We start from the raw sequence: 17,702 nt of genomic DNA on the forward strand, positions 1-17,702 counted from the left end.
TATTCTGTTCGAACATTATGAATTACCTCGAAGAGACCGATCTATTGGCACACTCTCGACACGGAGTTAAATAATACATCATTGTTGTGAAACACAGCTCTGTACTCGCACGAAGTGCTGAGTACTACTGCCACGGAATTTCAGATCGATTCCGTATTTTCAGTTTTAGAGAAGTTTTTGACAGTGTACCTCAAAAGCAGTTTGTAATCGAAATTGGTGCTTATGGAATATCGCCTCAGTTATGCTACTAGATTCGTGATTTCGTGTCAGAGAGTTTACAGTTGGTAGGAACTGACCGAAAGTCGTCGAGTAAAACAGAAGTAATATCTGGTGTTTCCAATGGTAGTTTTCTAGACCGTCTACTGTTTGTTATCTATTTATGAGACAATCTCAGCAGCTGTGTTAGGTTGTTTGAAGGTGATGCTGTCGTTTAACGTCTATTAAAGTCATCACCAGATCAAGAAATAGCAAAACATATTAGGAAATGGTACATTTGCTGCGGAAATTGGTAGCTGACGGTAAATAACGAATAGAGTGAGGACATCTCCATTAGTACTATAGGGAATCCGGTAAAATTCGGTTAAACGAAGCGTGAATAAAGCCTAAATGCCGTAAATTACCAAGGAACTTCAATTACGAACAACTTAAATTAGAAAGAACAAACAGAAAATGTTGTGGGGAATTCGAACCAAAGACGGCGCTTTACTGGCAAAACACTTAGAGGATACAACAAATGTATTAAAAAGATTGCCTACAGTACCCCTGTCAGTCCTCCTTTAGCGTACTGCTACGAGTCGAGACAGTTCAAAGAAGAGCAGTACTCTCTGTACTACCAATAAATAGGGGAGAAAGTGTCACAGACATGATACAATTTTGCTATGTAGACCATTAAACCAAAGGAGTTTCTCGTTGTAGAGGAACCTTCTCACAGAATTCCATTCACCAACTTCCTCCTCCGAATGTGAAATTATCACGTTGACGCCAATCTACATAGGGAGAAGCGATCATCATAATAAAATCAGAAAAACAGAGCTCGCATGGAAAGATATAGGCGTTAGTTTCTACCACGTGGTGTTCGAGTGTAGAATAAAAGAGAATTATTGTGGAGGAGGTTCAATGAACCCTCTGGCAGGCACTTAAGTTCGATTTGCAGAGTATACATGTAGATGTAGATTAGTGTGAACATGCATGAATTAATGAGCCCATTAGTATATTAGTCCTGTCCCCTACTTATACTTAAAATCAAGTTTTTTTTTCTTTTTTAACTGCCAGCCAGTTCTTAAGTACAAATTCGTTGATGCAGTAGTAGGAGCTGTCCAGTAGAAATGACTGTAAGTTAAATTTAAAACTAGATTTGCTACCTTTCAGACATTTTATGTTATTGGGAAAAGATCCAAAATTTTTGTTGAAGCATATTGAACTCCCTCCTGAGCCAATGACAACTTATTATTGAGCTAATAATGTTTCTTTCTCTCCAATAGAATATATTATAACTCTAGTATCACGTGTGAAAAGTACTAATTTGGGCAGTTGAATGCTAAGTGGAATGTCACTTTGTTATGTCACTTTTCTTACAAAGAGGTTTAACAACTGTATATTTTAAAAACTTCCCATTACCTTTTTTGCATTTCATAAACAACTGAGACATTACTTATTAAGTTGGTACTACTTTCAGAGTTCTGGCTGAAATCCCATCAACCTCATATGAGCTTTCTATATCAGGATTCTGATGTTTCTGTTAATTTCAGTGGAAGGATTGGTGTTTCATCTAGTTGCATAGGTGTCGTGAAATAACGCTTCAGTATATTCCCCCCACTTTTTGAACTGAACCATTTAAACCTACTTCCAAAAATTTATAATGAGACTGTTAAAAGTACTATCACGTTGTGATTTGTCAGTGACCATATTCTCGTTTAGTCTAATTGCTGTATGTTTTACACTGACTGGCCATCCACTCTCTCAATTCACATAATCCCTTACAGACTTTATTAATATGTCCATTATTTGTTTCTGTGAGGACATAAATACCTCTGAATATTTTAATTCCTTTCCTAAATGCACTACAGTATTTTTTGCAATGTGCAAGTAACGTTGGATGTTGACTTACACATGCATTTATGTAATTTCTCATCTTACTCTTACATGACAGCTTCATTCCCTTAAGCATCCATTTCTTAATTGTCTTCGTAATGGATCTTCTGGGCTTCTTTTTGGGAAAGCACCTTTCAAATATTGACACAATTTTACTATCGAATAAATTGAATCAGATTTAGCATCTCATTCTGTGTATACCTTAGCATGTTACAAAACTTTTAATTTACTCTTAACATGTTATATCTTATTCATGATAGTAAGTCTCTCCGCTTTTTATGAACCTTCTTCTGAATTGTAAGAGGCCACATTGTTTATTTCCATTAACTTTACATAATGGTCAGTTCAACCATTAAGAACTGTGTGCACATTAATTGTATCAGTTTGAGTACTGCCCGTAAAAAGTGTTATTAATGAATGCGCTACTACCTTAATGCAACTGACTGTAAAACTAATTACTGAAATCAGATGGAAGCACCCTATATAATAATTCTAGTTAGTTTTTATACCTACATATTTTAGGAAACCTACATAGAAATTTCCACAAACTACTGTATCTTCTTATATAACAAGTAGGATCTATTGACACATAATCAGCATGGCTTCAGAAAACATCGCTCTTGTGCAACGCAGCTAGCTCTTTATTCGCACGAAGTAATGGCCGCTATCGACAGGGGATCTCAAGTTGATTCCGTATTTCTAGATTTCCGGAAAGCTTTTGACACCGTTCCTCACAAGCGACTTCTAATCAAGCTGCGGAGCTATGGGGTATCGTCTCAGTTGTGCGACTGGATTCGTGATTTCCTGTCAGGAAGGTCGCAGTTCGTAGTAATAGACGGCAAATCATCGAGTAAAACTGAAGTGATATCAGGTGTTCCCCAGGGAAGCGTCCTGGGACCGTTACTGTTCCTGATCTATATAAATGACCTGGGTGACAATCTGAGCAGTTCTCTTAGACTGTTCGCAGATGATGCTGTAATTTACGTCTAGTAAGGTCATCCGAAGACCAGTATCAGCTGCAAAGCGATTTAGAAAAGATTGCTGTATGGTGTGTCAGGTGGCAGTTGACGCTAAATAACGAAAAGTGTGAGATGATCCACATGAGTTCCAAAAGAAATCCGTTGGAATTCGATTACTCGATAAATAGTACAATTCTCAAGGCTGTCAATTCAACTAAGTACCTGGGTGTTAAAATTACGAACAACTTCAGTTGCAAGGACCACATAGATAATATTGTCGGGAAGGCGAGCCAAAGGTTGCGTTTCATTGGCAGGACACTTAGACGACGCAACAAGTCCACTAAAGAGACAGCTTACACTACACTCGTTCGTCCTCTGTTAAAATATTGCTGCGCGGTGTGGGATCCTTACCAGGTGGGATTGACGGAGGACATCGAGAGGGTGCAAAGAAGGGCAGCTCGTTTTGTATTATCGCATTATAGGGGAGAGAGTGTGGCAGATATGATACACGAGTTGGGATGGAAGTCATTACAGCATAGATGTTTTTCGTGGCGGCGAGACCTTTTTACGAAATTTCAGTCACCAACTTTCTCTTCCGAATGCGAAAATATTTTGTTGAGCCCAACCTACATAGGTAGGAATGATCATCAAAATAAAATAAGAGAAATCAGAGCTCGAACAGAAAGGTTTAGGTGTTTGTTTTTCCCGCTCGCTGTTCGGGAGTGGAATAGTAGAGAGATAGTATCATTGTGGTTCGATGAACCCTCTGCCAAGCACTTAAATGTGAATTGCAGTGTAGTCATGTAGATGTAGATGTAGGACTAAAATGCATTTAGATTTCTAGTAAATACCTGAAAGTTTCATTTGGGGATCTGTAGACTGTTACGATTATCAGGGAAGTATTGACTCACAGGCACATGCTCCTAGGTATGATTAATTTCAAAACAGTTTCTGCAATAGTTTTAACTTCGTTTCAAAATTTTACATGTGTTGCTACTCCTCCTTTTTCCATTTCAGGTATGTAGGAAAAGCGTGTAAGTCTATAGTACCTGATGTTTGACTTTTCCATCCCTGTGTTTATTCAGAGAGACACAAAACATCTATCACTTCAAGATATTGCGCATCTCCTAGGAGTGCCACAACGGCCTTGCCGCAGTGGATACACCGGTTCCCCTGAGATCACCGAAGTTTAGCACTGTCGGGCGTGGCCAGCGCTTCGTTGGCTGACCATCCAGCCGCCATGCGCTGTTGCCATTTTTCGGGGTGCACTCAGCCTCGTGATGCAAATTGAGGAGCTACTCGACCGAATAGTAATGTCTCTGGTCAAAGAAAACCATCATAACGACCAGGAGAGCGGTGTGCTGACCACACGCCCCTCCTATCCGCATCCTTACCTGAGGATGACACGGTGGTTGGATGTACCCGATGGGCCAATTGTGGCCTGAGACTGAGTCTTTTCCTAGGAGTGCAAGGAGCTCATCTACCTTGTTTTTCTACTCTCTGACGTTCTGGAGAAACAAATTAACTTAATTTTTTTGGATATTGTTACATGTATTGTAGACATTGTTCTAATCTAGTTTCTTTCAATGCTGCCCGTCTGTAACCTGACCCTAACCTAAAAAAATATGCTCCTTAGTAATTATGGTTATTTTGTCTTGTTCGTTTGTGACACCCTGTACACTTTCTGCAAGATGTTCAGCTAATCCTTCCTTCCCTCTTCTATTCAGGATCTGTGTTCCGAGTTCTAGTCTCGGTCTGCCAGAGAGTTTTAATCTGCCAGGAAGTTTCATTAACATGGTATATCTATTATTCATGACAGCATATTTATTTCTCAACATAGTCACCCTGGCGACAAATACATTATTCCTGATGAGAGAGCAGTTCTGTGATACCATCACTGTAGAATGTTTGACTTTGCTGATGGAGTGACAACGTCACCTCTGTTTACATGACTTCAACATTACGAAACGGAAATCCTCTTCAATTTTTGGGAACGGATGAAAATGGGATAGGGCCAAGTCGGAACTGTAAGAAGGGGATGACGATGACAGTGAACCCAAGGAGCCGGATGGTTGCAAAAGTCTGAGTGCATGTGTGTGGTCTGGCTCTGTCATGTGAAGCAGAGGATGCTCATGTGCGGATGAACTCTTCGAACTCGGAACTCGATTACAGCATGATCTTTCTCACGCAGCGACACAGATACATAACAGAAAGGTACAATCCGTAGCCTTCTTGCGGCAGAGAGGTGAATATATTTAAATACGAACAGTAAAGATGCAAACCGCTAATAACGTTTGTTTGATTTTAAAAAGCTTTAACGATTTTCATAAAATATTGGGAGGCAGTACTTTTCAGCTCGTCCCCGCATAGGCCTGTCGGATATCTGTCTAGTGGCAGAAGATTTTCGAACTTGAAGAAAAATACTGCGAACCTTGAGGTACAAGTACAGAAGACTGCGAGCCACAACATGGGAAGACCTGTGTTTATAACTAGCGCAGTGCCTTTACTTCTTGAAGACAAGAGTAAAACAGCAAATTCTCCCTTCTAAGAATACTTCTAATAGCTAACTGTTTTTTCTTACACATCACAGACGTTCTATTGAAACTTTACAATCCTTCTCAGTAATACTGCATGGCTGTACATAATTTGTATTTGTTGGGATATATACTCCCCACTACACTCCACAGAAATCATTGGTATGTGATACGTCAGTCTTCTTGAAATTTTATACTAAACATTTCTATGCGATGTTTCATGTTTCTAATTGTCATGAGAGCAAATATTTAGTTCTGATTTAAAATACTTCTTTCCATATTTGGAATCCTAATAATGTCGCTGTACCGAAAAAAATTTAAATTAGAAAATCTTGTGATCACAAAAATTGTATTTAGGTTTGTGGGGCACACTTGACCAATTTTCGAAATCGGGCAGCATACCATATTTTCGATAGAGAAAGTGTATTATTGATCATAACGAAAGATATTTTATGACACTACATTATACAAATACCTGTAAAATATATTTTACCCACAAATTGGTTAAATTATTGCTTAGCTGTAGTGATGTACTGAATTGGAGGATAACCCGGAGTCTGCAAGTAGTTTAAGTTTTGTGGTCAGTTAACGAACCCATCTAACAATATTGTCAGATTTATTCTTTTTGTGCCTATTTTACGCATGTTACTGGTGAGTTCCTTATGTCCGCCATTTTGATTGCGTTAATGGCCAAATGTGAGGGGTTGCGTCAGTACGATCATTATTTCTGCTGGTGGTTACAGGTACAAGTTGGAAGGTGTGATATATACAGCTGCTTTATTAGATTCAAATTATACACTGTGAGTTCATCTTGTGGACACCTGTTGTGAGAATTCTGGAGCTAGAAAGACGTGACACGCCATGTGGCTGACCGCTTGGACGCCGCTGTGGGCGCGCTTACGCGCCGCGGTTGTGAGCGCAGATGGGGGAACTGAAGACGCCGGGGTCGGCCACGGCCGCGTGCAGCAGCACCACAGCCACCACCAACAGGGTCACCAGCCAGCCAGCGCCGCGGACCTGCCGGCACCAAACACACCACACTCAAAGGAACTGTTTGCAGGTGCTCTAACTGCGAGGCAGACATGTCTGTTTCACACAGTTAATACGCTGGAGGAGCTGTTTTCTAGGAGCATACGTTCAGAAGAACAGAACTTGAAAAAAAAATCTGAAAACATACATGGTCACATGATTTTTAAAATAAACTGACTGAAAATGAGAAATACAACAGATTAATGAAACATTTGACACTCCTGTGCATGGTGCTGGAAATGAAGCACAGGATATGATACGCACATTGAGACTACAAACTCCCTTTCTTGGTATCTAAAGCACTCTCTACTGAAAAATGTATGAGATTGAAAAATATATTGGAACTGTCTACCGCCTACATAACCCACGAGATAAATAGTCTCTAATATTTTTTAAAATTCTAAGTTAATGATACACAATTAAATTCTCAGATATCATATCATTTACTGTAAATGATTCTGAACAACATTTGAAGGACCCATCAGAAGCTTCTCTATTTTATTCATTACCTTTAGACAAACCATTTAAAAAAAACATTTTACCCTTTTTTCAATTCTTTTATTTTCTACCTTAGTTCAGAAAGCATGATTTCTTTGATACCTGATTTGCCTTCCTAAGGACTTCTGTTCCTGAACTTTCCTTAAATTAGTACTAGATTTGATTGAAACAGTTTCGACTGCTACATCTCACACCAACTCATCTATTTATGAGCTAACCAATTAAGCCTTCAATAGACGAGCCTTTAGACATGTTTGCTTTAGTAGCGCCTTTTATTCTCGAAATGTCAAAAATGTTGTGTTTGAATTCATGAAGGTCAGTTCAGCAGCCAGATATTCCACCAGTGCAAAGTAGCTAGGTCTGCCAGAGACAAAATTTTTGACACTTCATTTACATAGCTAGCAGCAACCGTTCTTGAAATATTTCAAGTTTACCTCGAAGCTCTCAATAAGTTTCTCTTAAGTACGCTGAAGAAGAGACTAAATGCTTTTCCTGCATAAGGAGAGCTCACGCTGGTCAGTTTGATACCCTACTTCTCACCTCACGTCTCTTCGTGTGACTGTGAAAGTTGGGACGAAAATTCACTGCAGATTTTACACAAACCGCAAGTAAATTTTTTCCTAGTTAACCTGATTATAGTTAGATAGTTTTTCTTATGAAAACTAGACCTCTAGCTGCTAAATTTCATATCTCATAAGTTGATTTCGCAATGAAAATTGTGATTTTTAACCCACTGAGTAATTTATAGCTAGTCTTGTTATCGATGCGCTCAGAGGGTTGACCAGAAACTGATACTGAATTCGTAGTTAGCAATAGAATAAAATAGTTTGGGAACATGGTAAGGGTGTCATCAGCTACAGAGACGGAAGGGTAGACTGATATGATGCAAAAATTGACTAATTGCAAGTGACGGAATATTTTTTAGGTCGTCGTTCTTGAAACTGAAACTCTCATGTCTTTACACATCCCCCTACCATCCTGTGGCTATACTCCATACTTGCCTCCCTCTAATACCTCTAGTGCAATGGCAGGTTAATGGATTTAAGTGATCGTCCGAGTTAATGTTCGTTGGATACGCTACTGTCACACACCGATTGCATTATCTATTACAGAGTTCTGTCAGGTTCAGAATAATTGTTGGTTCCAGGCAGGATCGTGGTCAGTGGTGGAAAATATAGAGCTTTCCAAACGCCAGCTAGGTAACGTTTAGAAACATAAATGTTTACTAAACCTTTAAGATCGTGAAAGCAGCATGACGACGGGTAGAGTGCATCACAGTTACGTTACTGACAACTGCGGCTCATAATATTACTGTTCACCCGTAACAATCTTGAATAAAATTGTCCGGAAAGTTTCCAAAACTAATGCTTCTGTTGAAACCCTACACTTTACCAGGCCAGCTGTCGAAATATTTGTAGATATATCCACGCAGGTCTGTAATGTCTCATCATGTTCTCGTTAGTGCTTTACCATATACGATGGGATGCTAAAATTACTTCCTCGGAATTTTTATGTGAAAACTCTTAATGTTTTCTAAATAACACGAACGTTGTTACCATTCTATATCTTTTATTCATGCCTACGTATTCTGTCTCAACGAAATCTCCAAGGCGACAAACATATTCCTCCAAACGAGGGATCAGCCAGTTGATATCGTCACTGTAGTCTGTCTGACGTCATCACTATCAAAGTGAATTCATAGAAGGTGTCGTACAAGTTCCGGAAGGAGATCAAAATCGGATGAGGCCAAGTCGGTAATGTATGTAGGCTGATCGATGACAGTGAACACAAGGCGTCGGTTCGTTGCAGGCATGACAAGTGCTCCTATGTGGTAAGGCTTTGTCATGCTGAAGGGGGGTTCTCCATATGTAGACGAAATCATTGAAACCAAACTCGATTAATGCATGGTGTTTCTCACCCACTGATGTAGTTACATTAGACATCTCCACGTTACACGCTAGAATTGGGAGCCCTGTAACATTAGAGTGCCGTGAAACAGTAGACATTACGATTAATTATCTGTATGTTGACGTTTGTTTTATTTGAAAATATTTCGGAGTTTTGGCATAAAAAATTAGAAGACACCACCCGTTCCAGTACAAATTGGCTCGTCGATTGTCCAGATAACCTATTCAAAACCTACTTACTCGGCACACTTGTTTTTCAAAATGCCTTTGTTGGACCCGATCTGATACGCCTCAATACCTATATACTTCTGTTTTAACACAGTCTACTATTTACTCCCATATAACGTTGCTACCCCGGGCGCACCCCTCAAAAATTTCTTTTCCTAATGATACTGTATCAAGTATACAGGGTGTAGATTTTAAGTTGACCAACCGGAATAATTCGAAAACAAAGGTTCACGCAAAAAAAAGTTGTAGACTCAAAGTTGATTATTTTCTAGGGAGACATCTGCTGATGCTGAAATTGGCCCGCCACCCCAGCCCCCTTGGGGTGGGGATCGATTAAACTTTAAAATTTCAAACGGGAACCCCCATTTTTATTGTAGAATAAGATTCTACATAAAAACTACGTACATTTTGTCTTAAACATTTGTTTTGTTTCTTGGTAGTTGGCACTGTAATTCAAGAAAATCCATGTTCTCATTTTTGCGTGGAAAATGGTTACGGATAAATAACAAATATTTATTTAATTCTTAAATTTTGATTCGCTAAACCATAAAACTCTCCCTCTCTTCCCATTGGGCGAGGTTTGAGAGAGAGGAATTAGATTTTTACAAATGTTGACCCAAATGTTAATTTTTTCCACAGATTCGCATTTGGCCCAACATTTTCAAAACTCTAATTCCTCTCTCTCAGCCACCACCCCTCTATGGGGAGAGAGGGCGAGTTTTAGTTTTAGCGAATAAAAATTTATGAAGTAAATAAGTACTTGTTATTTATCCATAACCATTTTCCACAAAAAAATGAGAACATGGATTTTCTTGAATTACATCGCCTACTACCAAGAATCAAAACAAATGTTTAACACAAAATGTACGTAGTTTTCATGTAAAATCTGATTCTGCAATCAAAAATGGGGGTTCTCATTGGAAGTTTTAAAGTTCCCTCCCACTCCACCCCCATAGGGGCTAATTTTAGCACAAGCAGATGTCTCCCTCGAAATTCATTTGCTTTGGATTCTACACATTTTTTCATGTGAAGCTTATTTTTATGGTTATTCTGTTTTGTCAACTTAAAATTTACACCCTGTATAACATATCAAAGAGATAACAGGAAAGAACACATTTTTTCATGTGAAGCTTATTTTTATGGTTATTCTGTTTTGTCAACTTGTAAGGTGTCAGGCAATTCCAACACCTTACATGAAAACCCTGACATGATAAGCAAATCCAGTAGTATGTCACATAGCTCGGAATAAATCGTGACATTAAATTAACCAAAGTAATACGAGCAACGAGAGAGCAAATGGAATACCACAGACTAACACAAGAATGCCTAAATGCATGTCGTACCTTCCCACCGTGAGGCAGACGCAGTTCCGAGGGGAGAAACGAGGACAGAAGCCGAGAGCAGAACCCTGTTAAGCTAGAAAAGAGAGGGGCTGGGCACCCACGCCGCGAGCCTACCTGTACAACTATACAACCCGCACGTTTTAGCGTGAGGCTTTTTCGCGTCTCAGGTATGTCAAGGACAACCCCCAGCCCATGTTAAAAGCTAGAGCCCTCCAGAAAAGCAGTATAGATCTTATGATAACACAAAAAGGGCCACTACCACCCGCAAGTTTTAGCTTGAGACTTTTTCGCGTCTCAGGTATGTCAAGGACCACCCCTATCCCATGTTAAAAGATAGAGCCCTCCAGAAGAGCAGTATAGATCTTACGATAACGCTAAAAGGACCACACTAGCTGCAGGTTTTAGCGTGAGACTTTTGAGCGTCTCTGTTACGTTGCAAACTTTAAAAAACATTGCCCCACCACGAAAAGTATAAGGTTTCTCATTGGATAGACAGAATTTTTGTAGGCGGAGCTTAAGGTTAACATTGAGACCCTGATTGGTCAGATGAAAACATAGCCAAATAGTTTTTTAAACTAACTTCGGTAAATTGTAGTAAGGAGAAGTTAGAGGAGAGTTAGTTCCGAGACGGCGGGCTGGATGGCTGCTGCGCCGGCCGCTGCCGCCCTGACGCTGCTTAGACACCGACAAGGTAATGAACGCACGCGATGCCGCATTTTTGAGCGCATAAGGCTTCACTCAGAACTGCAGAAGTCTCATCTGTTACACCCCTTTTTTGGGTAATACTAATGGTGATCGTTAATTAAAACTCATGGTGTTCACATTTGCCACTTGAAGAACAGATCTGAAACGCGATGATTTTTCTTTTATATAGTTATTGAGAAGCCACATCAGCCACTGTAATTTACGACATGTTAGATAAGTTATTAAAGATAATTGAGGGTCACTGTAGACCATTTTGATAGTTTTCCCTTTTGTGAAACTTAAATTAAACCTAGATTATAGATGTGATATGGCATAGGTCATCCTTCGATCAATTGTAGAACTTGGAAAACCACTCAGGGAATATTCGTTCACATTTTTGTTGAACGCAGTTGGTTTTTACCATCCTGTATTGAAACATTTCCTTTATCATTATTGCAATTTATAAACGATGTTTTAAGAGTAGAATAAAATTATCAATGGTAAACTTAACTGCTTTTTTTTCGTTATTTTACCAGCTAACTAAAAATAGGAAAGCCTTGAACCCTTTACACTATATTTAGTTAGTATTAAGATTCTTTTACAGGGAGTGCAGTGGAGCTGACGCTGAGATCATTACGTATTTGGTTATATCATCGCTAGTCTCACTGAACTCTTCTGAATTCTACATGTCATGTGTGGTCTGGCGTCTCCTTACCAGCAACAGGTCCCAGGTTCAAACTAGTTAATTCCCTAAAAAACACGCTTAGAGCGTCGTTGCGCGAAAGTGGTAGGGATACAAGATATAGTACAAACAGACACCACCATGAATGTTTAGAAAATGGCGACCCTGCCAGGATGGTAAAATACCATAATTGAAGGTCGACCACATGCCTAATTAGGTCAGAAAAATATCTGCTGAAAAAATTTTTGTAGTAAAAAAATTTTTTTTTGAAGTTATACATAGTCGAAAACAGTAGCTGCAGTGATAGATAGTAAGAAAGTATTCAAGTGAGAATTCTAGCTGAGACAATAGCATAATTAAGTTATGAATTTTTAAAATTGTTAGAATTAAGTTTTCTCTCCAATGCAAGCGCGCAGGTGGCGGATACATCGTTGACAAGTTGGTTCTGACCCAACAAGTAAGTGAATGGATTGTCAGTCTTGGTTGTGTCAAATCGTGTAAACAAAAAATTTATGAAACGCGTGAGATCAAATGAGCGCGTTTTGACGGAAGTAGGGCGCGTGAACTGCTTTTAAAACAGAAAATAAGGGATTCGGAAAGATTAGCAATGGCAGATCGAGACCTTGACCGAATTGAGGTAGAGACCCAGCATGAAAATGGACAGAGAATAGAGGACAGTACAACAGACGATGCAGTATCGCGAGAAATAGGACAGATAACGCACCATAACGAGGATAATGTACGCCAAGGCACAGAGAACCTAGGTCAGCACACGACAGAGGAGCAGGAAAGTAGAGAGACAGTCGATGAGGATTCTAACTTGCGTCTTGAATACGTAGAACCCATAGTACAAGTAATCAGAGCTCCCTCACCACAGAGTACAAGGAATGCTAGTAGGAACGTGTCACAGCAGAGGTCAATGCAATCGGTTGCGAACCAACACTTGGGCGAAAACACAGAGCGCAGGACGTCGGAAGAAAACGCAATAGGACCCACCAATCTGGCAGAATTATTACAACAAATTATGGAAACCATGACAAGGCAAAATAAAGAAATTGCGAACGAAATTAAAATTCAAAATACGGAAACTACGAGACAAATGCGTGAGATTAAAGAACAAAATAAAAAAATTCAGTTACACCTAAGTCGTATTGAAGACGAGGCAAAAGAATCTCGAGAAGTGATAGGAAACTTAATAATAGGTAACAATCAATTGAGAACAGACATTGACAAGGTACAAGCGGACGTACAAACATTACGTAACAACACCCAGGGAGAATTCAAGAAACTAAAGAAAGAGATAAACCTAATTACTAGACAAGCAGCCGGTACAGCGCGTGAAATTGTTGAAAACAGTGTTTTACACAAACGTATCACAAAAGCAGCGCTGAAAAGATATGATAACCGCATAGTCAATAGAAGCGCAAACGAAGCGACAATTTCAGAAATTGCGAACAGAGTTGTTGCAAACCATTGAAGAGCGTAGTGAACAAGACCGAACAAGCAATGAGTCTGCAACCACAACCGTATCTGTAACAGCACCGGAAAAACAGGTAATTAAGGAAGACATTATACATTTGCGATTCCAATCACAGGCGGAAAGTAACATACGTGAAATCAAACAGCCTACACCGCGGGTACGCGAAAGTTACATTGGACAATATCCAATGGGTCTACCACAACCGGAAAGAACGACGGGAGAAATGATCAGAAACAAAAGTGGCGAAGAATCGCGAATTTCATATGGAACTATGACGAAGTACGACAACGATCATTTTCTCACAGTCAGAAAATTTCAACACTTTCGAGAAGGAAACTCATTACATCCACGAACTTTTATTGATCAATTCCGAGTAGGATTACCAGAACACTGGACGCTAGCACACAAATTAGACTTTATATGTGCACACATGTCAGGAACAGTTGCAGAAATCATGCAACATGTTGCAGCGACATGCCGATCGTACGAAGATTTCAGAGAGAAGTTTCTCTCACGATATTGGTACAGCGAAGCACAGAACAGAGTGAAGTACGAATTATTACAGAATCCATATTTCGAAAATTCAGGAGAGAAGAGTCCCGTGAAATTATTCGAAGCAATGGCAAACAAAAATCTATTCTTAGATGTACCATACATTGACGGAGAGTTGCTTAAATTATGCGCGATGAAGCTACCATTGAAATACCAGCTATCATTAGTAGGTCGCGGAGGCAATGACGTCGAAGCATTTAAAGGTATTCTAAGGGAACTAGAGTTCATATTTTCGGAAGATGACGCAAGAAAAAGACGAAGCGCACGTGAAAACGAAAGCAAAAAGCAGTGGAATCTACAAGACACACCCACAATTCAATATTGTATGATAATACTTTGTTTGAAATTAGTTGAAGCACATAAACTGAAATATCGTATGGATGCAAAGGAAGGTCACTTATTCGCATGATCTTTACGGGACATGCATTAAAGCGAACCGAGAAATGTTTGTTCTGCTCTGAAGGCGTGTTCGCTAAGCACTGTGAACAGATTCTCCAAGAACATCTACCAGTTAAGACATCTCGATATTCGATTTACGTTCTCCTTCAGTTATGTGAAAATTCTCGCAAATGTTTTTATAACGTGTGTATCTCTATTTTGAGGGAATACTCCTGTAATCGAAGGATATAACGTCTTTATGTTCCGTAAAGTGCGCAACAACCTAACAGCTTCTCATCAGTTTTGCGGTTCTCTCTAGTTAGAGGAAGTAGCAAAGTTTAGCAACATGCTATTGATTTTTCTAGATTCGTCAGTATATTGTTTAAGTGTTTACCGAAATGAATTACTCATACGTCGCTTCCTTACCTGCGAAAATTATGGAAATGTAAATACCGTTATCCGCTAAGACATTATTACGTCATGTGTTAAACTGCATTAACAATTTTGAAGGGAGGGATCGGCATGAATCACACTGATGAACCGTTATCGGCACTCGTATGATTCGAAACCTGGAATCTACTATGAAAAGTGATGACTTCCTAGCAATATGAACTATTTAGGAGTAAACATGAGCGCGGCGACTGCCATTACTGTTTTTTTAATTCCGTTCACAATTAGTTGTTTACACAACTTCGCTCTGTTTAGAGATTTTTTAAGTGGCGCTTTTCTTGTGGTCAACGCAGGTGGGACGTTTGTGTACTACGCAGTAATACTCTGGAAATTATGTTACAAACGTTGCCCTTACTATATATTATATCCATGGTTATACCATCATTCTTCTGATTATTCAGTGTAAGCATTCATCCCGGGAAAAAATAGTTAAACATTTAACACTCTTCAATTTTTGTAGGTTTTTGAACGACATGAAATTAGAGGATGAACAGTTACGTATTTGCATGTTTCAGACCAACGGCGAGAACTATAAGGTGGCGAAATAATCAAATTTTTCATATTCATTGAAACACAAAAAAATTCTTTATACAGACATCTGAGCAAATCTGTTCCCTTAAAAATGTACTTATACGGGGGAAATAACACAACACTTCAATTCTGATTTACCAGTGGTACAATACAGAAAGCAAAAAGTTCAAACTGTAATTAAAAGAGTAAAACGACATGAAAGGGATGCAGTAGTTTGGAGGAGGTTGAGACAGTTTTATAGGCTGTATGACATTCTGTCAAGGATGGATAATGCCTAGAGAAGATGTTATAAGATAATCATCAACAAATATCAGCAGTGGGTAATGGAATCTAATTGCTTTAAATAAAGGTGATGCTGGTAGAATATTGCAACAGGAAAGTAACTGACCACAGCCGAAATGGGATGTAATGTGCAGACCAGTACCGCCCAAAAAAAAAAAAAAAAAAAAAAAAATCTGTTATAAAATTAAGGATTAGGAAGTCTACTCTGAATGTATTTCTAAGGATAGTAGGTTTTTACGTTACTGAAGAAAGCTGAAAATAAAAAGGATAGATCGAATGACCAGTTAATGAATCGAATTAGGGAGAAAGGAAACCTGTGGCACAGCCTGTTTAAAGAAGGGAGCGGTTGATTCGAAACATTCTAGGAATCATCAGTTTATTTTTGGAGGTAAGCCAGGAGCTTAAAAGTTGTAGAAGTAGACAAACAGTGATTAGCTGCATGAAGCCAATCTTTGGCCAGAAGCCCACAACAACACGACATTACTGTACCAGCACGACAACGTTTCACATGATGTTGACGGAATGTGAACTTGCATGGGACAAGTAATCACTACTGTGTAGAATAGAAAGATCGTAATTGTGCAATAGGTTTGTGCGAAGAGCAAGAGAAAAGTTAAGCAAACATTTATTATTGCATCTAAAAGCTAGGAGCACCAGCGATTTATTTGATGCCGCACCCTCTGATTTGGGCTGAGCTCGTTCGTTATGTGTCAAAATGATATAGTTTTTGTTGCGTTTTCCTCCCCACATTTATCACTTATAATGACAGTGTTTCACACTTATTAGAATGTCACTTACAAACATTTAACACTGCTGCTTGTTGACATATGTTGCTTTATAAGTTACTTGAAAGTGAAGCTGCAACACCAAGACGTAAAAACAGGAGCAATGAGAATAGTGCCAGTAAACGTATGAAGGGAGCTCAGGCGAACACTATGAAACCAAGAGATGGATTAGCGGTCGGATATTCTACATCGTTATTAAGGACAACTAAAAGTTGCACTTACCATGATTACAGCGTGTCAAGTAGTACCGGGTGGTGGATACTCTGCTCGAACTGGAAACGGCGTCTCCTCTTATAGATGCGCAACAAGCAGTGGGCCCTTGCAAACACATTAGTACGGGAAACGCCGATCATTACCTCGTGCAGATAGGGGGGAAGAGTCTCTGGCGCACAAACAGTTTGGTAAGAGCTTCACCTGTTCAAAACAAACCTTCCATCATTCAGCGAACGAATTTCTACGATCTGTCTACTACACAAATTAGATGTACAGACCAGTAGAGTAATCTAGGTCACCGTAATCAAATTACTGACAGTGAGAAGCTAATAGAAGTGAGACATACCCATCCCAAGACAGCTTATGATGAGAGTATTTAGCTTTCACGGTGCGCGAATTTGGTGCTCACTGTGTAATATTGTAATTTTCGCTTCACAAACATTGATATACACTCAATACTAAACGCCACATGGCCTAAAGTTATCGAACAATTGTAAAGTAAAAGAAATGAACCATCGCATAGCAGTGACAGAATCTATTATTCTTTATCTCTGTCGTTCTTGCGCGGTGCCGGTAAATCTCTATGTATATGTATCGATTAATGATACATAAAACCATTTTGTTGTTTCAAGACAAAGCACTGGAAGCCTCACTTCTTTTACTGTTATTATTTCATGAAAGGCGGACGCGGACTCGCTGCGTTCCGCATCAGTATTTTATATTTTATGTGAAAATATTCAATAAATCTTCTAATTGTTTTGCCGGCCGCGGTGGTCTAGAGGTTCTAGGCGCGCAGTCCGGAAGCGCGGGACTGCTACGGTCGCAGGTTCGAATCCTGTCTCGGGCATGGATGTGTGTGATGTCCTTAGATTAGTTAGGTTTAAGTAGTTCTAAGTTCTAGGGGACTGATGACCACAGTAGTTAAGTCCCATAGTGCTCAGAGCCATTTGAACCATTTTTCTAATTGTTTTTTTTTTTTTCAAACAGAAAACACGTAGTTTCTTGTAATGGATTACGAACAGACAGCATCAAGAGAACGTTATGACTGTTATGTATTAACTATTTAACCACAACTG

At 39.3% G+C, this 17,702-nt stretch overlaps 1 long non-coding RNA gene across 1 annotated transcript; it reads right to left on the reverse strand.

The window, feature by feature from the left end:
• Positions 1-6,344: 6,344 nt before the first annotated feature.
• LOC126282104 (uncharacterized) lies at positions 6,345-16,723 on the reverse strand. The gene is made up of 2 exons (XR_007551327.1): positions 16,636-16,723; positions 6,345-6,601 (listed from the first exon to the last, which is right to left on the reverse strand). It is a non-coding gene; the product is annotated as an uncharacterized LOC126282104 (long non-coding RNA).
• Between the last annotated feature and the right edge of the window lie 979 nt (positions 16,724-17,702).

Source organism: Schistocerca gregaria, chromosome 7 (assembly GCF_023897955.1).
Source record: "Schistocerca gregaria isolate iqSchGreg1 chromosome 7, iqSchGreg1.2, whole genome shotgun sequence".
Taxonomy (NCBI): domain Eukaryota; kingdom Metazoa; phylum Arthropoda; class Insecta; order Orthoptera; family Acrididae; genus Schistocerca; species Schistocerca gregaria.